Below are 26,597 nucleotides of genomic sequence, written 5' to 3' on the forward strand. Positions count from 1 at the left end.
CCAAGAGTTTTGAAAAAAGCTTGACGTAAATTAGCCTAAGATTTGGTGCAAGGTTTTTAGTCGGTTGCTATTATTTTTCTTTTCTTTCTTTCTTGGTCTCGGAAGGGTATCTCAGGGGCAACGTACTAGCCTTGGAAGCAAGACGACGCTGAGCAACACAGGTTCGATCCCAGAGTCTGCGCTTAGAAACCTCTGGGTATTAAGCGTGTTATAAATAACCTATCATATCATATCATATCCAAGTGGTTGGTTAAAAAGCCTAATTTTTAGCTGTTTCTTAAAAAAAACAGGTGGTTCTCCTGCAGGAGAAGAGGTTTGGGTGTGGTTTTCACAGTTTTGTGGCCAGAACTGGAAAAGCGGATCTTCCTTGACCTTTCTTGTTGAAGTTGGGAAGCAGTACTAGTGCAGCAGTTGTTGGGCCTGAATCTTCTGAATAGAGGTTAGTGTTGAAACTTACTTCTGAAGGAAGAGCACCCTCGATGGTAGGAATGATGGGCGATGCACAAGGTTTTGAAACGCACCCTTTTTTTGATGGGTAGCGCATAGAGAGTATGCAATGCTGGCGTGATATCTTCAAATTGCTTCATTCTGCTAAGTAGTCTTGCTGTTGCATTTTGAACTCTTTGAAGTTTCCTCTTTAGGTAATCTAGGAGACCCATATAGAGGCTGTTTGCATAGTCTAGTTTGGACAGTATTAGAGAAATTATCGCCATTTATCTGTGGATGAATGTTAAGTAAGGTACGATGCGTTGTAGCATGCAGAGTGTTAGGTTGGGTCCATGTCCAATGATGACTCTGACATCTCTGGAAGTATAGACAACTTCTTTACTTAGTTCCTTGTACATTAGTCAGGTACATCAAGTAATAGGTATAGGGAACATCCATCGGCATCCTCTCTCAGTGATCACATCCTCTCAACTCACATCCATGGAACCCACTCATACCACAACACTCTATCACTCTGCATTCCATGTCAGTCACTACAGCATTCCATACGTCAGGTGCAGGTAAAGCTAGACATAACACAGAGCTGAGTGAAACAGGTTCTGACAATGACTTTGACCTATGGAACAATAGGGAGAGTGCTGTTCATTTTCATTCCAAGATTTCTTACTGTGGTTAGCGGGTTTGGACAGGGTCCCATCCCATCAGGGCACAGATCTCATCATTCCACAGGGTTCTAGTGGAGTTAGAACCTGTAGAATGACAGAACATCAGTTCTGATTTGCCAGTCTTAAGTTTTTGTCTGTTTGCTATCATTACTACGTTGTCCAATTGTGCTAGGCAGTTCTTAATGTGTGCCGCGTTTGTTGATGGGTGCTTCACAAATGTGTAGATTATTTGAGTGTAATCTGTGTAGCTGTAGCAGGGGATACCAGATTTATTGATCATATCCAGTAGGGGTTTCATGTAGATGTTGATAAGCAGAGTTGAGTGTGGGTCCTTGGGGCACTCTGCAGGTAAATTGGCGCAGCTGGGAATTGTAAGGACCCAAGATTGTGATTTCTCTTCTACCCGTAACGATGGCAGGGATCCAGTGTAGAGCTGATTCTTGAATGCCAATATCTTCCAGTCTTTTCTGGAGTATCCCATGACTGATGGCATCAAAGAGATGTCGAGTGGGATAAGTGCACTCCCGGAATTTTCATCTGGATTGTTTTTAAGTGTAACCCAGATGGGGCACAGATCTGATTCTGTACTTTTAGAAACTCTAAAACCACGCTGTGCCTTATTCAGGAGTTGATTTGTTTCGATATAGTCCCAGAGTTGACAATATTTGAATTTATCCACAGGTTTCTCTATGAAAGGCATGTTTGAGATGGGGCAAAAGCTAGCTGGGTCTATGGGTCTGCTCTGGACTTTTTGAGCAAAGGTCTGATATATGCAGATTTCAACAGAGTTGGGACTTGTCTAACTGCGGATGGAGTCATGGAGGAGGGATAGGAAGATGGGCGCTAAGTCTGGAGATTTCATGACTGATTTTTTAATGATTGGGGGGCCATGGATCCTGGTGGGTTGCATGAGTCAATGGCAGCATGCTGGTCAAAAGACTGCAAAGAGCAGCGTCTGTGGTCACTGTGCAAGACATGGGTAGTATCTGAGCTAGGAGATAAGTGTTGTGAAAGCACGATGACATCGTTGTGTGATGTTCGGTCCGCGTCTCAAAAGGATATGCCGAACTAAAGGGAGAAAAAAGTAAACAAATTATAAAAATCAAAGAGAAAAAGAAGAAAAAAAGAGACCCGACTAAACAAAAACAGGGTTTGCAAATCTTAACCCAAAAGTGCACAACTATAAAGATTAGATCGAAAATGGTAAAAATCAGCAGATTGATAGAGACACAGTCCATATGTTCAAAAAAAGGGAAATAAATAAATACGAGTAGAAGAAAAATAATAAAGGGAAAATGTACAGATAAAACATAATCAAAAATTCCACAAGCAGGACATCCGGACGACTCCTTCCACACACCAACACTCCTCCACATAAAAGGGAGTGCTTTGTCTTTTCTGCCTCTGCTTCACAGGACCGGGGGAGGGAAAGGGAGAGCTTTGTCTTTCCTGCCTCTGCTTCACAGGACTGGGGGAGGGCAAGGGAGAGCTTTGTCTTTCCTGCCTCGGCTTCACAGGATTGGGGGAGGGAAAGGGAGTGCTTTGTCTTTCCTGCCTCTGCTTCACAGGACTGGGGGGGGGGAAGAGCTTTGTCTTTCCTGCCTCTGCTTCACAGGACTGGGGGAGGGAAAGGGAGTGCTTTGTCTTTCCTGCCTCTGCTTCACAGGACTGGGGGGGGGAAGAGCTTTGTCTTTCCTGCCTCTGCTTCACAGGACTGGCAGAGGGAAATGGGGTGCTTTGTCTTTCCTGCCTCTGCTTCACAGGACTGGGTGAGGGAAAGGAAGAGCTTTGTCTTTCCTGCCTCTGCTTCACAGGACTGGGGGAGGGAAATGGGGTGCTTTGTCTTTCCTGCCTCTACTTCACAGGACTGGGGGGGGGAGAGATTTGTCTTTCCTGCCTCTGCTTCACAGGACTGGCGGAGGGAAATGGGGTGCTTTGTCTTTCCTGCCTCTGCTTCACAGGACTGGGGGGAGAGCTTTGTATTTCCTGCCTCTGCTTCACAGGACTGGGGGAGGGAAAGGGAGAGCTTTGTCTTTCCTGCCTCTACTTCACAGGACTGGGGGGGGGAGAGCTTTGTCTTTCCTGCCTCTGCTTCACAGGACTGGGGGGGTGGAGAGCTTTGTCTTTCCTGCCTCGGCTTCACAGGACTGGGGGAGGGAAAGGGAGAGCTTTGTCTTTCCTGCCTCTACTTCACAGGACTGGGGGGGGGAGAGCTTTGTCTTTCCTGCCTCTGCTTCACAGGACTGGCGGAGGGAAATGGGGTGCTTTGTCTTTCCTGCCTCTGCTTCACAGGACTGGGGGAGGGAAAGGGAGAGCTTTGTCTTTCCTGTCTCTACTTCACAGGACTGGGGGGGGGGAGCTTTGTCTTTCCTGCCTCTGCTTCACAGGACTGGGGGGTGGAGAGCTTTGTCTTTCCTGCCTCTGCTTCACAGGACTGGGGGAGGGAAAGGGAGAGCTTTGTCTTTCCTGCCTCTGCTTCACAGGACTGGGGGGGGAGAGCTTTGTCTTTCCTGCCTCTGCTTCACAGGACTGGCAGAGGGAAATGGGGTGCTTTGTCTTTCCTGCCTCTGCTTCACAGGACTGGGTGAGGGAAAGGGAGAGCTTTGTCTTTCCTGCCTCTGCTTCACAGGACTGGGGGAGGGAAATGGGGTGCTTTGTCTTTCATGCCTCTGCTTCACAGGACTGGGGGAAGGGGCTCATGCAGCCTGGATTTAATAAAGGGATTGTGGAGTGCAGAGTGCAAAATGGCTCCTTGCAAAGTGAACTCTGTTGTTTCAAAGGCTACAAAATGCAGGAAAAAATACCAATCCAACTGAAAGCACACAGAGGGCTTTTCTGAAGGTTCAGATAACATGAGGTTTATAACTTGATCATCATTGACTCCGGTGGCCAGAATCATCTGTTATCTGCCTATTGTATAATAACCCCCGGTATGGGTGACCTATCTCTCTTCAAAAAGACCTGTTATGTTATTTTAAGGGGCAGATATTCAGTTATTGCACGTCCAAATCAACACAGATGAACATCACGTGACATGGAATCAGCATAGGACGAGCCGACTTCATAGTTACATGGAACATTCTGGACAAAGCTTGATGAGAATCTGCAGATAGATAGAGCTGGCCTATGAGCAGGTTCTGGTGGTGCTGTCCACTCTGGTTGCAGGTTCGGTCTGGCTACCCATGAATAGAACACCGGCTGCTGGAAACAATCTAAATGGCAGCCATGGGACCTCAAGCTATGGAGGCGTCCCTGCCGACGTCAGCATCCATCCTCTCCATCCCAGATGCCGGTAGGGGTTGCCATCCACCAAGCAACTGATCGCCATGATGTACATATTGACCAGCGTGTTTTTGTTTGCATCTGTTCTGTTGCCAAGTTACAATAATTGAGACCTTTTTTTCTGATGGCCAAAAAAAAAACTGTCCTTCCTGTTCAGTTACATCCTGGAATGCATTATATAGACAACCACTAGGCACATTAATTATGTTTGTACCTTTTTGTACTACTTTTGCCAGTCACAATAATGTATGTCTCTTGAAATCCAGACCGAAATTGTGTGAAACCAAAACATCATATGCATGTTGAAAAAAAAATGTGACTGACCGACAGCTGAGGTCTCCACCTTCACTAGTATGTACAATCATGCACCCACCCCCTTTTGCTCTCATCTCTGTAAGAACAAAACTTCTAGTGATCGATTTCCATATATGCCCCAATAACGCGTTCAGGGCATGCTTTATTCTCATAACAGTCCACGCACCAATGAGCGCTCTCATGTTCGCGCTAGTTTTTCCTATTAAGGAGATAGACTAACTCCTTGTTGCCTTCGCAACGGTAGTACGCGAATAATCATATGCGTTTTTTTGTAAAAAATTAATTTGTGATTGAGCATTAGCTAAGGTCCCCACCTTCACTGGTATGCATCATCATGCACCCTACATCTAGATAGAATTGTGAATCTTAGCATGTGCACACATAGTGGGAACTCCTAAGCTTAGCATGCGCCACATCTAGATAGAATTGTAAATGTCAGCATATGCAGCACTTAGTTGGAATCCTCAACGTAGCCTGCCTCGCATCTAGATAGAATTGTAAATGTCAGCATATGCCGCACTTAGTTGGAATCCTCAACGTAGCCTGCGTCGCATCTATATAGAATTGTGAATGTTAACATATGCCGCACTTAGTTGGAATCCTCAACGTAGCCTGCGTCGCACCTAGATAGAATTGTGAATCTTAGCATGTGCACACATAGTGGGAACTCCTAAGCTCAGCATGCGCCACATCTAGATAGAATTGTAAATGTCAGCATATGCAGCACTTAGTTGGAATCCTCAACGTAGCCTGCCTCGCATCTAGATAGAATTGTAAATGTCAGCATATGCCGCACTTAGTTGGAATCCTCAACGTAGCCTGCCTCGCATCTATATAGAATTGTGAATGTTAACATATGCCACACTTAGTTGGAATCCTCAACGTAGCCTGCGTCGCACCTAGATAGAATTGTGAATCTTAGCATGTGCACACATAGTGGGAACTCCTAAGCTTAGCATGCGCCACATCTAGATAGAATTGTAAATGTCAGCATATGCCGCACTTAGTTGGAATCCTCAACGTAGCCTGCCTCGCATCTATATAGAATTGTGAATGTTAGCATATGCAGCACTTAGTTGGAATCCTCAACGTAGCCTGCCTCGCATCTAGATAGAATTGTAAATGTCAGCATATGCCGCACTTAGTTGGAATCCTCAACGTAGCCTGCCTCGCATCTATATAGAATTGTGAATGTTAACATATGCCGCACTTAGTTGGAATCCTCAACGTAGCCTGCGTCGCACCTAGATAGAATTGTGAATCTTAGCATGTGCACACATAGTGGGAACTCATAAGTTTAGCATGCGCCACATCTAGATAGAATTGTAAATGTCAGCATATGCCGCACTTAGTTGGAATCCTCAACGTAGCCTACGTCGCATCTATATAGAATTGTGAATGTTAGCATGTGCACATATAGAGGGAACTCCTAAGCTTAGCATGCGCCACATCTAGATAGAATTGTAAATGTCAGCATATGCCGCACTTAGTTGGAATCCTCGACGTAGCCTACGTCGCATCTAGATAGAGATGTTATTCAATTATTCATATACGACTCTCCTGCCAAGCCTAGACCAAGCATGCAATCATTAATCAATAACCAACCCACTAACAATTTCACTCCTCTGCATACACCTCTCAAACTTAAACCAAACACAAACACAAGCCTTAAACGCAGCAAACCGCACAAACTTCACTACGCTGCAACAACAAAACAAACCACACATAGACTTGCACAACAGCACACAACGACTACCAACCAAAAAACACCCCAACCCCAGCCAACGGGCCCACCGGGCTGAGGCTGCCAACAGCACATCACTGCTCTCTTGCACTTCACCAGCTCATTCCCACTAACTCACCCCCCCTCTCCCTTTTTCAGAGCCGCCAGAGTGCCAGGGAACCACTCCAGTGGTGATAGTGCGAGGTACAAATATCCTTTAACATTAACATATCATGGGCACTCAAATAACAGAAAAGTCAATACAGGCACTGATGGGATTTGTGAGAATGAGGCGGACCTTTTAGAAAATCCAGATGTTTCAACGTTTTCGTAAATTCAAGGTGCACACGGAAGGAGTTGGGACTTGTGGAAGTCCACCGTTGTCTCCCATCCTTTCTCCTTCACTGTCGCCAACACAGGATCACAAAGAGTTTATGAAATCTCTCTTGTACCAGGGTATTGCTGGGGGGCGATACATTACGTCATGAGTGAGGGCTGGAGCCAATGGTGGTAGAACCCAGGGATCCCGAAACCCAAGAACTCCGAGGGAAGGATGTTTGCAGATCAGGGAAGTGTCTAGCCAACGCTCAGACAATTTGCACCTTATATCCCCCCAAACCTTATTACCCACCCCTGCTGCCTCCTTCCTAAAGCACAGCCTGACCAGGCGTCATTGCTTCCCAACACAAGATTACAGCAGCCAGTGTCAGGAACATCAGCTGGGCAAGCTCAGGAAAACGTTGCATTTGGTCTCTTAATCGGAATCTGCGGCGGGGCTTGTGGACAACACACTCTTTGTGTCAAGGAATCTGACACACGTGGGCCTGCCAGTCAGCCCATGCATAATCTGCACGCGGAGCTGAGGGAAGGAAATTGACACGAAGCAACACAAATGAGTGCATTTACATACTGAAATATTAGAGGAGGAACACACTACTCTTGGACTGAGTAACTTGCATGGTGCAAAACCTCTGGGAATCGGGCACACGTTGCTGCTTTATGATAGCCCCCAAAAGGGTATAAAGATGAAAGAGAAAACATGCCCGAGCGAGTTGTGCTCATCTGCACTGCATTATGGGACACAGTGTGACAGGGCACTATTGGAGAATAATGAGAGCTATGTCAAAAGCCCCTTCTGGGTAGGACCCCAACGAGGCCTTGGATGGGGTCCAGGGCGGCCAGGGCCCCAGGCAGTCTGTAAAGAATGGCCTCCCTTATGCAGAGAAGACACTTATGCAAAGCATTGACGACAGCTCTGCATAATGCAATCAGACTTAATTCCTCTCCTCGTTGTAAATAAAAAAGCTTTTAGTGGAAGAAGCGGTGACTGGTAGAACAATGCACCGCAAATACTGCACTCGAGGGAGACTGTAAGGAACACCTGTGGGAAGAACTTGCTGGTGTAACAGAAACAGGCGATTATCCCATGCTGTACCATGCCAGCCCCACAATATTTACAATTATACTGAGTGCCTCATAAACCCGGCTAATCTCAAGCTGGCGAGAATATGGGCGCCTCCCACCGTAAAACGTGCCTCTAACACAATGACAGGTCTGCCACAATGTTGCCATATAGGAAACTGTCCAGGGTGTAATCCCAGCAAGCACCCAATGTCTCCCACAGCCAGATCAAGGCAAGGACGCATTGACAAAGCCAATAGGGCGGATCTTTCCAACAGTGAATACCATGCAGCTGTTAAGCATGAAGGTGTGCTCTGTGTTCAGTATTGTAACTTAGTTTGGTGCTATCAGTGAGACATGCATTTAGTCAATAGAATTGTACATGTGCCCTGAGTATATCCTTTGGTGAAGTGTGGTGGTGCACGTGCTACAAGTGGGGTCTTTGTGTGATGGAGAGGCATCCGATATGTGTCTGGTGAGGAGGGGGAACAATCATGTACCATGTGTGTAGTACTTGTCTGGCTCAGAGGAGCATGGTCCATTACTATGTATGTGTTACTTGATGATGAGGGCGGTGTGTGTTCTGAGCCTGATGCTCATCAGGTGACAAGTGCATTGTAGTTGCTATTAGTGTGATGTGTGTTTGGCTTCCGCCCTTATGACCACACACATTTCACACACAAATGCCACTGTGTGTGACTTTTGTGTGGATATGAGGGCAGTAAGGGTTCTATGAGTGTGATGTGGTCCTGCGTCTTGCGATTAGAGTGCTATTTGTGCAGTACACAGTGGGTGTACTTTATGCATCTCATTGTTTGCATTATAATAAGGGTTCCCTGCACTGTCTATGCACTTGATATTTGTGCAGTGAAGAGGGTAATACACTAGACATACATATGTCACCAGGGTCAAAGGTCATGTGACATTACCTCGTGCGATGCCACCGGGTGTGTGATGTCACTTCCGCTACCCCTGTGATTCTGGTGAATTGACGTCCCTGCAGGTGCACCTCAACATGGTGAAGTCTTGCGTGGCTGTCAGAGAAGCAGGTCTTGTCCCAACAGCAGTTCTCCCCCAATCGCCCCTTGGTATGGTTAGGAGACTGAGCTTGCCTCTGCCTTGAACACTCAGTCTTCAACTAACTGGTGAAGGAATTTGGAGAGATCAACTCTACCAATGAATTCTACCTTAAGTGTTTTGTACAAAAGTGAATAAAAGAAGTGGTGGAGGACCCCTTCTTTTAATGACAACATTCCACAGGTGATTGGAATAAAGCTAGCCTGCTTTAGGGGTCCAATCACTGTTCTTTGAATAAGTGGACTGAGCTTAGAGCTCTTTTGAAAACATGCAAACAAGGATGGGGATGCATAATAACTCTGACACTAAATAATAAAACCAACTCAGGAAGATGGCAAAGTATACTGTTTTAATATCAATTATCTAAAACAAGGAGTTACTAAGGACATCAACGGACGGTCGCTCAGTTCTCTCCAAATATTTTGCATTAAAAACACATTTTTCTACAAAATATTAATCATAGGTGATGTCATACTATGTGGCAAATGGGAAAAACATACGAGGGGTTGTGTTAGGCTCAAGGGGAACATCTAAGTATACTTTCTCTAAGGGGTGGGATTGTGATTGGATATCTACTGTCAGGTGGACAACTTATGCCTACCTCTAAAACATGTCATCTTCAACAATATTAAGTACACAGTATATCATTGTCTTGCAAACTATAAAGCCCTTCGTTATAAAGCCCTCTACAATTGGTTGGCATGCTTGTGCCATGTCTGAAACATTTGGTTCACGTAGCAGCACGTAAGCTCATACCCAGGTGCCAGGAGGTGGACTTGACTTTACCTGCCCACCTAATTAGCCCAACGTCTCTCATCACTCATGCCTTGTGCCATGAAGATTGTCTTTGAACTTGTCCTTGCAGGGTATTCTTGTCTCTGGGAATATAAGGGAGTGCGGGCATGCCCTATCGTTGTTCAAGGACTCCAAGACTGACTCTATTTCCATCCTTGGCTCACGTGACAGGAGACCACGATTCTGATTATTTTGCAGCATTTAAATGTCTTAAATTAATAAAACTTGAGACACATGGTGTTCTTTCTTTGCATCTAAACAAGGGATGATTCAGCTTCTCGCGTTCACCGCCTTCAAGAATAGATAACCGGCCTTAGCTGCTTCAGATTTGGTACCAGGCCAGACAGCATTCACCATTCTTATCCACGATCTCAGCTAATTCTTTCTGCAACACAGTTCTCTGCCTTTCCTCTCCACGGGTCTGGCGTACTAAATTCATGACACTGATGTCTAGCTGCTATACAATGGCGGCTCCGCCTGCAGTCTATTCACTACGTATAGCCAGCTTCTAAGATTACTTAATCTACTTGCGTTGCTCCATCTGTACAGTTATTGAACGGCTTGCATTTTTTGCAGTGCGTCACAGAAATGCAGTCGTCTTCTGGCATGCAAAAGTCTACTCGATTCTTAACTTCGTCATCAGTTTCTATAAGGTCCATGCATTCTCTTCAGCCAATATTCTTAGTGCGTAACACTCGTCTCTTGTGATGTCACCAATTCCTCTTTCACTCGTTTTCATATTCCTTCAGGGAGTTCCTCCCTTAGATTAACGTCTCTTTGGGAATACATCTGATGGGGTTTTCTCAATGGGTATATTTTTTCGAATATTCACTGTGGTATGGACACAACTGCTGGTGTCAAGCATGGCACAATCCCAGGCTTCCAAATACAGGGGTTAGGGGGGCAGGATATCCTGCATAGGCATGCAGCTGCTCCTCTACAGGTATTTGCCTTCTAACATCACACACAACGTGTTTTGTGCTAAAGGAAGTGGAGGGGACAGCAAGGAAAGATAGGCAGAGAGAAACACGATGATGGGACCTTCCTCCAGCTGTAAAGAACTCCCTCTGTCTATACTAACCCCACCCCCTCTGCAGCACCCTGGTGTTATGCTAAGCCTGTGGTGAATAAGCGTGCCCTTTCATTCCTTTTCCCAAGACAGCTCCTTTGGAGTTACTGTCTCTCTGGAGAGGGAGTACCCAGCCCTTGCAAAGGAACAAAGACAATCCTCAAAGCTATAGTCCTGCTAGCAAGGTACAACCCTGTCTGGAGAGAATGCACATAATCCTTTCACAGCTGATCTGTGCTCACAGGGCAGACATATGTGTGATATCAAATTACTGTGGATGTAATAATTATGAGAAATACTATCTACCATAACATAACTCAGGTAAGCCTTATATATTTAAAGATTGTTCTGCCACCAGGACAGTAATCTCATCATTATCGGGTGTTGGTACAGGGGTACATGTCTTAAGTGCAGCCCCTGCACTGCAAAGACTTGGCCGTCACTGCAGCTATCAAATTGGCACCTCTGACCTTGCTATGTGACACTGGAGAGCGGGCACTGCAGATCAAGCTACTGATGCAGCTGGGCAGAGTGTACATTGTGCTTTTGGCATGGAGTTTACGAAAGGGAAATCTGATTGGCAGATTACCCTTCCAGAGATGGGAAAACCTGCATCATTTCATTAGTTTAAAAAATATATTAAAATGCCAGGGCTTCTACACCCTTGGCAAATAGCAATCTATCATAGTTGTTTATGTTAAAGGTATTTGTGTCGTACACCGTCAGCACCACAATGGTCCTCAGGCACCCTGGCAGATCTGAAAAGGAGGTTGTGAAAAGAGAGTGGAGTGGGGAGGTGGTTAGTAGGGTGTGGTTGGAATAGGAAAGTGAGAGATGTGATGTCCTGTTGGAGGCTTCAGTTCGCTTTCAACCGTTCGCTTTGCACCGTTCACTGAGCTTAGGTGCGGTTTCCAGGTCAATGCGACTTCCCATGTGCTGTTGTGCCGGGGTATGTGTTGTTAGTCTGTTGTTGCAGTGTGGTGAAATGCATGTGGATTGTTGTGAAGAGATGTGGTTGTGTGAGTTACTGTATGGGAAGTGTAGGCGGAAGGTTGAGGTTTCAGAGTTGGGTTAGTGGGTTTTTCGTACCTCTTTGTCTATGCGTTTCTGTGCTCTGCATCTATGAATGTCCTGTGTGTTTGGCATTGTGGTTTGTATGACTTGTTGTCAGGCATGTTTAGGAGTGGCAGTTTTCCTCTGTGTTGCTCTAGTGTGATGTCTACCTGGCTGATTCAGGCGTGTCTCCCGCCCTGGGATGGTAATGTTTGGTTAAGGGGTTTCTGGTCACTCCCTGCCCGTCCATTGCAGGGTTCTCGAAGGAGGAGGGACATGAGGAAGAAGAGAAGGATTCAGAAGGCAGAAGAGATAGGGGAGAAGTTGAGGATAGACTGAGGCCTTTAGAGAAGAAGGCTGAGGATCGAGAGGAGAGGCCTTTGGATAGGATCGGGCTGAGAATGAGCAGTGAAAATGTCTGTGAGGAGAGAAAAGGAGGAGAATTGGGAGAGAAAACATACAGTGGGTGTATATGTAGTGTGTGGGTGTATCCTCAGTGTATCAGTGTATGCACAGTGTGTGGGTTTATGCGCATTCCCAAGGCTTGTGCATGTGTGTATGTGTGTATGTGTGCGTGTCTGGAATGCCTAGATGTGTGCAAAGTGCTGGTGTATTTGCAGAATGTAGCTGTGTGTGTGGATTTTTGGAGTGTATGTGCAGTGGGTGAATATGAAGTGTGTGAATGTCGTTGTTATACAACGTACGCAATATACCATTTTAGACAAGCATGCCAGCATGCCAATTATGCAAAAAATAGGTAAAGAATAACATTCCACTTTAATACATTCCTTGCAAGATCTGTTCATAGCACCAAATGGCCCTCGTTATAAGGGTGACACCTTAAGCAATAACTGACTTTTTAACCAACAGCACCTTACATGTCTGGACTTGTAGGTCCACTTTTCATAATGGGAATGTAATAATTCTAACTGCTGCTGGCTGAAAAACCAGGTTGAGATGTAACACATGGTATAGGCCACTTGCCCGCCATGCTCCGTGTTGCTGATTTATGTAGGTTCAGGAAAAGGCATTACAAATTGTAGCTGAGAGAATACACTACAAAGATGAAGTCTGTTGTTTACTGAACGAGGGGATGTTGTCAAGAACTGAGATCCATGTAGATTAGAATACCTCCGTCCCCAAGCACCAGTCAGAGAGAAAACAACAGACTCGCTGACCGGTTATTGAGGCCACAGGTGGCAGGAACAGCAAGCTCCGGGTCACATCAAGCAATATCACTGTTACAGAACCCCAAAAAATAGAAAACATAAAGACACCTACCAACAGGTGTCAGTTGCTCCCTCCTAGTGTCTAGATGTCGGGATGAGGACAAAACAGGAAGTAACAAGGTTGTTACTTGCACTAGACAGCATGGGACGCCACCATAGAGTAGAGGGGGAATCAAGGGTATCCTGAAAGGGAGAGCGGGGTAGTTCAGAGTTACGGTCAGAGCAGGGGATATGTCTAGAAACAAAATATCGAAAATGCAAGTTTCAAAGCAGTCCAAAATCCAAAATCCGAGGTCAAGGAAGTTCAGTTAATCAATCCGAGTATAGGTGCCAAATCCAAGGGACAAAACCAGGTAGAAATCCAAGGGAACAAAGCTAAGTCCAAAATCCAGAGACACAAACCAAAAGCAAAACGAAAGCCACACGCTGCAAGAAAAACAGCTGAGAAACTGTGATGCTGGAAATGCATTGGAGGGACAGGGCCTCTCTGTCCTTGTCCTGTAGTGCTTTTTTTCATTTGTGTTCTGTATTATTTTCTGCCCAGGAGTCCCCGTGGGACTCCTGGCAATGCAGCTCTTCCTGTTTTTGCTTTAATGTACAGACCCATGGGATACCCTTATGGCACCCATGGGTGGGGGTACAACCCTGTGCCTCTAGTGTATGTTTTTGGGCACCTGTGGGTGGCCCACAGAGCAGGGTAGGGGCTGGTGGCAGCTCCATGCTGAATTTGACAGGCGCTCTGGGTGTCCTCCATTTTGGGATACCCAGGCCCTGCCATTGGAATCAGTTGATGCCTGATACGAAACAAGATGGCCCCTGTGGCCTGTTACCTTGTTTTCCCAAAGTCCTGGGAAGCCCTGACTCTGTCCCTTCCCCCTGACTGGCTGTTGGGTGGACGTGCCATATATGGTGTTGTTGTGAAGGCCCAGCCAGATTAGCTGGAGCCTTCCCAGTGACTGTATTTTGTGGGTACCTCCTGTGGGTGGGACATGGGTGAATGGAGTGTGTGACCAATATGCACTTCTTGTTGTGGTTGTCTGGTTTCTGGTATGAGAGACAAAGACTGAGACAGCCCTGCCCGAAACTGGCCTGAATGCAGTGTGTAGTGTTGAATGGCTCGGTACTTGTTCCAATCCACATTCCTTGTTGTGAGTGTCTGAGAGGGAGGATGTCAAGGCGAAGTCCGTCCCAACGCGGAAGTAGCAAGAACTCCTACCTCCCCTTGACGGTCTTGGCGCCTGGATTAGCTGAAACGCAGGTCACCGCGACCCCCACGGGGAAAGAGGGTTAGGGTCCACGGATTGGATAGGTTTCGGGATGGTAGGGTAACCGGATTGAGGGTTAGGGAGAGGTTATGGATAGGGAGAGGGTTTTTTGGGATTGACTTGTTCCCAGACTCTGACCTTTGAGTCTGAACTACCTTCACCTTGGTAGTTGCCTTTTAACTTTTGGGCATTCATTCAGTCATGCATTCTTACCACATGCATGCATTACCCTCAGACTGGAACCAGCACTTTGTTTACCTCATTCACAAGTTTGCTCCAGCTTTGGGTTCCTATAAACACAATATTCTATCTGACTTCAATATGCAGATAATGTTTGCCCCTTTTACATATCACCACAAGGTAAAACACAAATTCAAATACAATTCTTTGGTCACGTAATGCACTTAGCTCTAGTGTTCCAGTGCGCTTCTTCTGCCCGCCGGCTCCGCAGACTGTGCGTTGCGAAACAATCAGGTTGCTGTAGGTGGCAGTAACTCCTGACAAAAAGGGAGAGAATTAGCTTTGCCCTTTCACGCCTTTTGGCATTTCACAAGTGGTCGCAACAGCGAATACGGCATAGAATGGCCCGCAACAGGCGAGCATACTGTTACGTTTGCACCCGCAACTGTCACATGCAGATTTAGTGGGTTAATAATTAGTTCGCAAACTTTCGCGTATCTCCCCCGAAGTTTATAAAGATTTCTTATAAGTTACTGGTAAGCGGAGTCTCTTTCCAGTTTTAATTTCCCTCTGGTTAGCTTTTAAAAGGTAGGCAGAGTACTTATCTTTGACATCGCGGGGCCTGAAGGTGTGTCCAGTGGCAAGGGCGGCCCCGCGAGAAGCTTTGCTGGAGCTCCGTCAGATGCGTCCTCTCGGCAGCAGAGTCGAGCACGGACAAGCTTTCCGGGATCGCGCATGCGCGGTAGCTTCTTCGCGCATGCGCGTTGCGTCGGGCATTGTCCTGGGCGTTTCCTGAGCTGCCGGAGCTGTAGTTTCAGGCCCGGGGCTGCTGGGAAGCGTACTCTTCCTTTGGTTCTGTGTCCTGCACACCTTTTACCCCCACACCAAGTACATCTACACTGGGGACAAAGGTGACAGTGACTCAGAAACGTTCCTCCCACAATCCCTGCAACCATCCTGCCTTTGTTTTTACCTTGGGGGCGTAATGTGGGCTGTGGGTTTATGACAGAGGAGGATGGCCTGAATGCACTGTGTGCCTGATTGGCTGACTGACTGCATGAATGCCCTTCTGTATGATTGGCTGCTGAGTGTGACCCAGCAGTGTGGATGAGAGACAGAATAGTATATCTGGGGACTTTTCACCACTGGAAATTGTTCAGAAGCGTTCAGAAGCTGTGTCTACACTTTAAGAGTAACTGGAACTGCTGATCCTCGACGCCCAGCTGGAAGAAGAAGACTTGCTGTTGCATTTGCTTCGACCGATCTGAAAGCTGCCGAATCCGTCGAAGACTGATCCGAGAGAGGACCTGGTAAGGCGCCCTCTTCCCATGCTCTGAGGGACCATCGAGCACCGCTAACCTTCGCCGAAGCTCCCTGGAAGTCAGACCCTCGAAAGGCTGCTGACCGGAGACGGGGACCACTGAGGAGATCGAAGTGAAGCACCTGGACTTCGCCGCCGTCGAAGTCCATTGCCGTCGACCAGGGTTCGCAGGTTTGTGTAACCTCTGGAGGCCCATCGAAGTTGTGTTGCCCAGCCGTGGGGACCACTTGACGCTGTGCCGCCGACGACCGGAGCCGCCCGCTCCTTTGCCTAAGAACATTCGAATCGAAGGACTCTCTTGTCCGCGCCGTCGACCACTTTATCCCGCCGGAGAAAGTCGAGGACGACCAACGCACCGAGGAGAATCTGCCGGTGGGTTTCCCGCCACCTCACGACCACAAAGACTTCGACGACTCGACGCCCTTGCTGGGCCACAGTTCTTTACACTCTTTGCGGTCCAAAACTATCATCACCGAGGTGCCCCGCACGCCTCTTCCTTGCAGGACGCCAACGCTCCGTCGTCGACGAGCACCGCTCGGATCGAAGCTGCCGCCTCATTGACGCCGTTCTACCCTGTTCACCGACGGATGTTCGACGACCTGTGACTCCTGCTTTAAAGGGAGGGCACTCAAGAACGGTTGTCGATTCCCCAACGCCGAACGCCAAGTTCACCTTCCTCGACGCCTCTCGACGATCTGTGACTCCCGCTTTAAAGGGGGTCACTCAAGAAGGATCTGTCGACACCTCTTCGAAGAACTCTACTCCACCAGGTACAATGGGGGGGTAAAAACATTATAGGAGGGAATAAGACTATTGAACAATATATGGACTGGGCTTGTGCTATATATCTTATTTTACAGATTGCCCAGGTGGGGGGATCTCCACACAGAACTGTGTCTAGGTAACGGGGCCAGTATTCTCCTAATTGTGTTAACCATCTTGCTTTCCCTCCTCTCTCTATTGGATGGTTTCCTCTTTATTGATCTGTGTGACATTTTTACCTGATAGTTGATGCACTTTAATGAGATCTAATATTGGTGGTACCACCTTAGAATTGTAGATATTTACCATTGTTGATTTTCCTGAGCACAAAGTGAGTTATTGTGATAATGTACATAACCTTTGAATATTGATTATATAAAGACTGTGTTTTCAGTAATACAGTGTGTGGACATTCCTTTGTGGGGGCTTGGGGACTACACTGTACTTAAGAACCAGCCTGCATCACCTCCCGAGAAGCTAGGCCTTGATTGCTCGTCCATTGCTACCATAATAGAGAATCTCGGCTGGGGTCTTCTGTGCCTCTCCTCTACCATATAGAGAGCAGAAGTACAGACACCCCCCTCCAGTCTTTACAGAAGCGTAGGTGGCGTGCTTGTCATCCTTTTTTACTTCCTGCTAATGATCATGTGAGCGCGTGAGTATCACGTGAGGGGGAACACGTGGTCGTCTTGAGTGGCGGTGATTGGGAGCTGAGGAATCACGTGATGAAGAAGAGGACGTGGAAGGGGGAAGGCCCCGCCCCCATACACGTGACTGTTCTCTCCATGAATTAGGCACTATGGGGACTTGCCGCTGTGACTGCCGTAACTACCATGGCAAGTGCCAATGCCGGTGCGGCCAGTGCCGCCAGGCAGGACCCCCGGGGCTCGCCTACAGCGCGAGCGCAACCCCATGCTGGAGCGGACGGGATGCGTGCGGGCGGCCCGTAAAGAGGTAAGCGCATGACAGATGTGATCATGTGTTTACATGATGCCATGTGGGAACAAGAGATGAGGGGTGGCATCTGCTTGACATTAATGTGTACTCTTGGACAAATTAAGATCTTCAGCCAACTACCTGTCTCCTACGCTGTGCCTGGAACCTACCCAATCTCCTTAAGCCTGCCCTCTCTGCCTCCCCTCTCGATTGCCCTTCGGAACGCACATTCTCTCTGTAATAAGTCCCATTCTTTAATTTATCTTTTTCTCTCATTTAAGTTACAGTTCCTCTGTTTTACCGACACCTGATCTTTAATACTATCACCTGTGCATCCTTACTCACTACTGTTGCCAACTTTTCACACACCCTCTACCTTTCTGGAAAAGGTTCCGGTTTTAGCATTTTATTGCATTCTTCTTGGGTTATTAGATACTCTCCTGCCCATCTTCCCACCTTTTCGTTTATCCAAAATCATTTCTCCATATTCTCCCAAACCCTCTCTTTCCTTTCTTATTCTGTACCATCCTGCCGGAATTCTTCTAACTTTCCTTGATGATGTTGAAACTCTTCTATCTTTTCTTCACCCTCTTCCTACCTACTTATCCTCCTTGAAAATTTCAATCTCCATCTCTCCTCTACCCACACCTCTATGCCCTTCCCCTCCCTTCTTGACTCCAGCTTCCCTGCCCTCCATGTCATACCTTGGGCTCTTCTCTTGACCTCCTCCTCTTTCCAATCCGACCACCCAGTTACGGCTCACCCTATCTGCCCTTGTGATCACTTCCTTCTCTCATTCCTTTTTCACCCTTCCTCTCTCCTCTGCTGCCTTGTTTCTTTGGTCTGATCTAAGGTCATTTACTTTCTCTTATTTCTCCTCTCTCTCTTCTCTTCTTTTCTGCCAATTTCCACCTTCATCTTTTTTCATCTGATGCTGCAGCTTCTCACCTTCATTTGACAATTCTGTCTTCTCTTGATGCTCAAGATCCTGCTTGTCTTTTCTCTCCCTCTCAGAAACTCCTCAACCCTGGCCATCCCCTCCCCTGCCGAACGTGGCTGGTAGAAATCCAATCCCCCAGCTATCGTCTGTCTCGTTCATATCTCCATTCCTGCTATGACTCCTGTCTACCTATTGCAAAAAAGCTGTATTCCTCTCACACTGTCTCTTTTTCACCTTCTACTTTGTGTCTTTCAGCTACTTAAAAACATTCTCTCTCCCTGTCACCCCAATCCTATTCTTTCTTCTTCGCCCTCCTCTGCCGACTTTGCTGAGTATTTTACCAGCAATGTTTTGGCCTAACGTTCATCCTTTTCTCCTAATCTCTTATCCATCAACCCCCCTCTTCTGCACATTCCTTCCCTCTTTCTTCCTCCCAATTCTCGTCCTTTTCTCCCCCCATCAGACTTTGACTCTGCTCATTCTCAACCCGATCCCATCCAATGGCCTCTTCTCTGGTTCCTCTAATAAACCCTCACTTGACTCATCCCTCCTTTTAATGTCCACCCAATTTCTTTACTTCCATTTCTATCTCAACTTCTAGAAAGTGTTGTCGAAACTCAGTTTTTTTTGTATCTCAACATCCACTCTCTTCTCCGCCCTCTACAATCTGGCTTTGGTCTCGCATACGCTACAGAAATAGCTCTTTTACACATTTCTCATTCTCCTATTTCTGCCTGCGGCAACAAACTATCCTACTTTCTTATCCTCCTCAACTTATCAGCTGACTTCAATAAAGTTGACCACTGTCTCTTAGGTTGGTCACCATTCCTCTCCTCACCCATAACTCTATGGCGTTCCTCAAACTTCTGTCCTCTGCTCCCTTTCCTATCATTTTACACTGATGACATTCAAATCTTTCTTGCCGTTTCTTCCTTCACCAACTCTCTTCATTCCTCTGTGACATCTTGTTTGACAACCATCCAGTCGGGAATGTCTTCTGACTTTCTACATCTTAACTCTTCTAAGATGGAGCTCCTTTTCTTCCTCTCTCCCCCATCGCTTTGTCCCTTTTGCTGTCATATCTTTTTCCTCTTTGACTCGAAACTTGGGCATGATCTTTGGGTCATCTCTTTCTTTCTCTTCACGCATCACCAATACTGCCTGTATCTCTAGTTTCCATCTTTACAATCTTCGTCATACTCATTTCATACTTTCCTTTCCAGCCAGTAAACGTATCTTCTCTCATCCTAATTACTGCTCTACTCTCCTACTTGGCATTCCTTCCTCTCATCTTACCCCTCTTTGATCTGTCTATAATTGTGCTGCCCGTCTTCTCTTTAGTATTCATCCTCGTTCGTCCATGACCTCCTCTCACCTGTCGGACTATTTACTCCCATTCCATTCCTGTCGCTTCCACCATTTTCTGTGCATTGTTTTTATTGCCTCCATTGCCTTGCCCAAGCTTACTGTTCCTCTTTAGTCTCCCATTCCCCTCCCCGATCACTCTGTTCTCAATCACTCTACCTCCTTTCTGTACCTAAACCCCATGTGCTTCTTCTCGTTTCTGTCCCTTTCTTTACTCGCCCCCCAAACACTGGAATTCTCAACCTTACAATCTCCACTCTACTCCTTCTATTAATGTATTTATTTATTGTTTATTGATATAGCGCTTGCACACAGGTGAAGTGCTTCAAAGCACTTCAAGGCGGGATGGGAACAAGGGAATACAGTAAGTATTCTTAGGCCTTGAAGATTCCGAATGATCAAAACAGAAAAACTAGCATAATAGGCCTGACGACATTTCTCCTAGTGCAAGTGCATGAAGTGTTACAGTTGAGACCAAGCTCGGGAGGGAGGGCGAGGAAGCCTTTCATAGTTATTTTAAAGCGTATCTTCTTTATTTCCAATCCGACTCCTAATTTACTCTTTGATTTCATCGGTCCCTATTTATTTCCATCATTACCTGGGTTGTGTACCATGTTATATTTCTACTTTGTAAAGCACTTTGGCCGAAAGTGCTCAATACTTTACAATACATACACATATATAGGTGCCCCAAATCTCTAGTTGCAGAAACTTGCTCTACGTGTACTCCAGGTACAGAGATGTAGAAAGAAGAAATTAATGAAGGGGCGATCATTAGTCAGCTTTGTATGAGAGAGAAGGAGCCTGCGATAATACGAGTTAGAGAGGGAGAGACAGAGGCAGAGAAGTGGGGAAAGAAACAGGGAGTAATAGAGAGTGTGTGGGTGGAGAGAAAAGAAAGCTACAGAGAGAGATGGAGAGAGGGAGGGAGTACCAGGGATAGTATGTATGCATGGCTTCCATAAGACATGAAGCCCTAGCTGGCAAGCAACTGATGCACAGAGGGATTACAAGTGGGGTGCAGGGTTAGCAGAGGACCTGGGATGGGTAAGTGTTCAAGTGAATGACACTCCAGAGGGGGAGAATAGGGTTGAGTGGAGTGTGAGAGATAGATGGAGACAAAGAGAAAGAGAGTGGGGGAGAGGGGAAAGGACACAAAGGAAGACACAACAATAGCTACAGACAGAAAGAGAGAGAGAGAGAATGAGGATACAGAGTGAGAGAGAGGATGCAGCAAGAGCTTTAGAGAGGGAGAGATAATGTGTTTGTGGGAGAGAGAGGAGAGGCACAGAGAGAGAGAGGGAGGAGGATACAGAGGAAGACAGCAAGAGCTAGCGGGATGGGGAGAGAGAGACAAAGAGAGAAAGAGAAGACTACAGAGGGAGAGAGGACACAGAGAGGACATGAATGATACAGAGGGGGGAGAGGACGCAGAGAGAGCAAGGGAATGAGCGAGAGAGAGACAAGGAGAGAAAGAGAAGGCTACAGAGGGAGAGAGAGCACACAGAGAGAACATGAATGATACAGAAGGGGAAAGAGGATGCAGCGAGAGCGAGGGAATGAGCGAGAGACAAAGAGAGAAAGAGAAGGATACAGAGGCGTAGGGAGGTCGCAGAGAGAGCTAGTAAGAAGGAGAGATAGAGTGTGAGAGAGAAGGAGAGAGAGAGGGGTAGACTTTGTGAACAGATCATAGATAGACACGCGGAACTATAGAATTTAAAAAAGCTAAAACTAAAAAAACGCTAACATGTGAGATGCTGTAAAGACGATTCCTTCCACTCTGACAAAGAGCCGGTGTCATGGCGGGGATCACGCGGTCAAGAAGACGCAGGGGCGTAGGAGACACACACAATCTGGTGGGGCCAGGGGACACTTTTGGGACTGACTTTGCTAAAGACACAACATAATCCAATCCGAACTGCCAATCCTTAAAGCCCTTTAAATATATGTGCTCTTTGTTCTTAGTTTTATTTAAAAAATAATGACAGTTTTATAAACACAGTCACACTTCCAATAAGTTGCAGATTTCTCATCAACAAAACAATACTTAAAGCTCATCATAAACACATTTTCAGCAAAACAGTGTGAGAAATAAAGTATTCGTGCAGTACTAAAACTAACTTTCAAACCTGAGCAGGGATTTTAACTCAAGTACTATTCCCCTTTTTGAAGCTCTCAATGTGGAGTTTGTAAGGGGGCTTTGATATGTTTTAGTTTTTTGTATCTTCACATCCTTTACAAACCCTAGCAAATGATGTTGCTATTGCTTGTATCTCCACCAGATGCATGATATCTTTATGTATATTGCATAGCAATATGATGCAGTCTTCTCTGAGTTGTACTTGATGGCAGTCAGGCTTTCAGTTGTTGCAAAACACTAACGCTTCTCTCAGCCTTGCAGGAAGAAACTGCAACAGTTAGGAGGATGTGCACTAGCTTCACCTGTGCAAAGAAAGCTCTTTGCTGGGAAGATTCCTTAGAAAGATATCTACCAGTTTTGGAACTGAAGAATACTTGTGGATGCTTGATAAGATTGTCAATACTGTAGGAAGGAGAGCATATATTGTAGTCCCGGAAGGATAGCTCAGCGGCAACGTGCTCGCCTTGGAAGCAAAATGACACGAAGCAACACAGGTTCGATCCCCGGGTCCGTGCTTAGAAACCTCTGGGTATTTAATCGTGTTATAAATACGCAACTAAGACAAAAAACAATTACGCAACTAAAAAACAAACAATTGCTGGAACTGTGCCTCGATGCCTGCAGGCTGTGTGAGCGCTTTAAAAATGTGAAATAAATATTTACGGGTATTGTATGAAACCGAGGGTATCCTCACTTCTACTCCCCTTGGATCCTCTTCTCAGGTGGCCAGGGAAAGGCCATTGCTTTTGGATCCTGACCCTGGGGGTGGAGAAGCAGGGGAATATCGCCTGGGTGGAGGGTCCTTAGGGATTTAGGGGAAGACACCCACAGATGAGAAATGCTATCCCTCTTTCCCTATTGAGAACCAATCTCCCCTCCCCCGGCCTTTATGTTCTGTTGCAAAACATCTTCCTGCATTTCCCCTCATACAACCCAATGTAGTACTGGGACGAGGAAGAGGCGACTAGGGGTAGTGAACACTAGTAAGTCATTTCACCACTCTAGTACTGAGACGAGGAAGAGGTTAGCAGATTCTTGTAATGGTCATGCATGTCCCAAGTACTCCACTAATTGCGACCAGGCAATTACAATTTGGAACACACTCCTGCAACCTGTCAAGCAGTTACAGGTGTATAACAAGCGAGGAGACCAGCAGCAAGGAGATCATCAGGGAAGCCTGTATGCGAGGAGGCAGCCGAAGTGGGTCCTGCAGGAGAGCCAGAGTGCCGACAGATGACCCTAGGAAGCTGTGGAGCCAAGGGCAAGGCAGGCCGTGAGAGCCTCATTGCTCGGAGGTCCACGGCCGAAACTGCAGACGCAGAAGAAAGAAGCAAAATGACCAACAGCATCCGTGGAGAGAAAGCAGAGTGCCGGCGGGAGACGGAGAGAGACTGAAGGGTGAGTAGGGCTCGCGGTCAAATGAACACGTGGTGGGGGAGCCAAAACCAAAAGCACAGATGCCAGAGGAGACGCCAGGGACCAGTGAGTGAAGAGGGAAAATCCTTTGAACCGGCGCGCTCTGGGGGCTGTCGGGAAACCAAAATGAACAGCTGAATGAATGAAAAAGCATGCTCAAGTAGAAATAAATCCAAAGCAACGGGTTGAGGGACAAATAAAGACAATATAACATGAAAGTGGCAGATTAACATATCTCAGATATTGAATACCGAACTGAATGAAATCTTTTGGCAAAGCTATAACCTGATGACAAGTGTGTGCGAAATTCATATACTGCCTATTTGAAAAGTAAGCACGAGTTGTATGAAACACCGAAGGAAGCAAGTATGGAAGGTTGTAAGAGAACATGAAAGCTGGGTGGTGAAGGAGCAAAACCACCACATAGTGAACTAAACGCAAAAAAACGGTGTGGCAAGGCCAAAGACTGGCAAAGGAAAGAAACATTGTGGCAAAGCCAAGGGGCTGCCAAGGACAAGCCAAGTGAGTGTGACAGATACAGAAGCACCTGTGTGGTCTAGGGAGCCTAGGGTTCCTGGTTGTGCGACCTGTAATGGGTGGACCGTGCGGTCTGACAACTGCGCCTAGAGCAGGGGACCCCAATTCTGAAAGCCAAAGAGGTTGCTTAAGTGAAACCGGAGAAAGCAATCAGACTGAACTGTTAAGAAACCAGAAAGAGTGTTAAGTTGGGTTGGAGCCGTTTTTGAAGATTGAAAGATTGAGAAGAAGCACAAGTTGACTGTCTTCAACTTGTGGAAGGAAACCCAGAGGATTTGTGGAATTGTCTTGAAATTGGGGAAGGGAACCCCGAGGATTTGTGGAATTGTCTTGAACTTGGGAAAGGGAATCCCGAGACATTTTTGGAACTATCTTGAACTTGGGGAAGGGCAGCTGAAAAGTGAGCCAGGAGCTGGGGGAAGCTCCGAACTTTAATTGGAACACTATTTCATTCATTGCAGGCATCCTTACAAATTGTTTAGCTTTAGTTGTGAGGGCAAGGATAGATTTTGTACACAGACATACTTTTAAGTTGAGCTTTCTGACTCAGACTTTCCTTAGTTTCTTTAGGTAGGGAATTCCCACCTTAGAATAGGGCAAGTTAGGCCTTCAACCATCCTGACATTTAAGGTGATATAACAATTCTGTTTGAACTTTTAATCTGTTGTCTGTGTCTTGCTTCATGATACCTTCTCAGTAGTTAACAATAATTTCAGAGCTTCTCGCCTGTTGCTGGAAGAGTGGAATGGGAGAGTTCAGAAGGGGGATTGGGGTAGGGTGAACTAATGGAGTAGTGTACAGGAGGATAGTTGCTAACAAATTACTGTGAGAGTGGTGGATAAAAGATGATCAGGGAGGAGGAGCATTTAAGAGGGAGGGTGTGGTATAGATAATGTCCAAAAAAAAAGGTTTATAGATACAATTACTCATTTGGCTATTGCCATGCCTGATGCAGTATATTACACTCCACTTAGAACAAGCAATGGCAAAGCAAATAGTGTTAGCTGACGTTTAAGCATTTTATTTGCATTGGTGTTAATCTCCAGGTACCCATGCTAATTATCAGCTATTTCCATCACAGGCCCATAAAGTATCACAATTTGTCAGGTATGGGCATGATGTGCTCTGGTAATCACAACATGCTCCATATATTGCTACCCTATACCAAGTAATGCAATCGAATGCCTAAGTACTTACAATTTCACTGTTTTATGATCAAAATCCAAAGTACTCACTGGGGTTCGCGGGAAGTTTCACACGCGTTTGGCCCTGTGCTAGCGGGGTACGTGTATTACTGGGGTTTGCAGGGAGTTTCATATGCGATTGGCCCTGTGCGAGCGGGGTAAGTGTATTTCTGGGGTGTGCATGAAGTTTCACATGCGATTTTGCTGTCAGAGCTGGGTACGTGTATTTCGGGGGTGCGCGTGAAGTTCCACACGCGATTGGCCCTGTGCGAGCGGGGTACGTGTATTATTGGGGTTCGCAGGGAGTTTCATACGTGATTGGCCCTGTGCGAGCGGTGTATGTGTATTACTGGGGTTCGTGGGAAGTTTCACACGCGATTGGCCCTGTGCGAGCGGGTACGTGTATTACTGGGGTTCGCGGGAAGTTTCACACGCGATTGGCCCTGTGCGAGCGGGGTACGTGTATAACTGGGGTTCGCAGGAAGATTCACACGCGATTGGCCCTGTGCGAGCGGTGTACGTGTATTACTGGGGTTGGTGGGAAGTTTCACACGCGATTGGGCCTGTGCGAGCGGGGTACGTGTATAACTGGGGTTCGTGGGAAGATTCACACGCGATTGGCCCTGTGCGAGCGGGGCACGTCTATTACTGGGGTTGGCGGGAAGTTTCACACGCGATTGGCCCTATGCGAGCGGGGTACGTGTATTACTAGGGTTCGCGGGAAGTTTCACACGCGATTGGCCCTGTGCGAGCGGGTTACCTGTATTACTGGGGTTCGCAGGAAGTGTCACACGCGATTGGCCCTGTACGAGCAGGGTACGTGTATTATTGGGGTTTGCGGGGAGTTTCACACGTGATTGGCCCTGTGCGAGCGGTGTATGTGTATTACTGGGGTTCGTATGAAGTTTCACACGCGATTGGCCCTGTGCGAGCGGGTACGTGTATTACTGGGGTTCGCGGGAAGTTTCACACGCGATTGGCCCTGTGCGAGCGGGGTACGTGTATTACTGGGGTTGGCGGGAAGTTTCACACGCGATTGGGCCTGTGCGAGCGGGTTACGTGTATTACTGGGGTTCGCAGGAAGTGTCACACGCGATTGGCCCTGTGCGAGCGGGGTACGTGTATTACTGGGGTTCGCAGGGAGTTTCATATGCGATTGGCCCTGGCGAGCGGGGTACGTGTATTACTAGGGTTCGCAGGAAGTTTCACACGCGATTGGCCCTGTGCGAGCGGGTTACCTGTATTACTGGGGTTCGCAGGAAGTGTCACACGCGATTGGCCCTGTACGAGCAGGGTACGTGTATTATTGGGGTTCGCGGGGAGTTTCACACGTGATTGGCCCTGTGCGAGCGGTGTATGTGTATTACTGGGGTTCGTATGAAGTTTCACACGCGATTGGCCCTGTGCGAGCGGGTACGTGTATTACTGGGGTTTGCGAGAAGTTTCACACGCGTTTGGCCCTGTGCGAGCGGGGTACGTGTATTACTGGGGTTGG

The sequence above is a fragment of the Ambystoma mexicanum genome, chromosome 2p (assembly GCF_040938575.1).
Source record: "Ambystoma mexicanum isolate Mex_15411 chromosome 2p, UKY_AmexF1_1, whole genome shotgun sequence".
Classification (NCBI taxonomy): Eukaryota; Metazoa; Chordata; class Amphibia; order Caudata; family Ambystomatidae; genus Ambystoma; species Ambystoma mexicanum.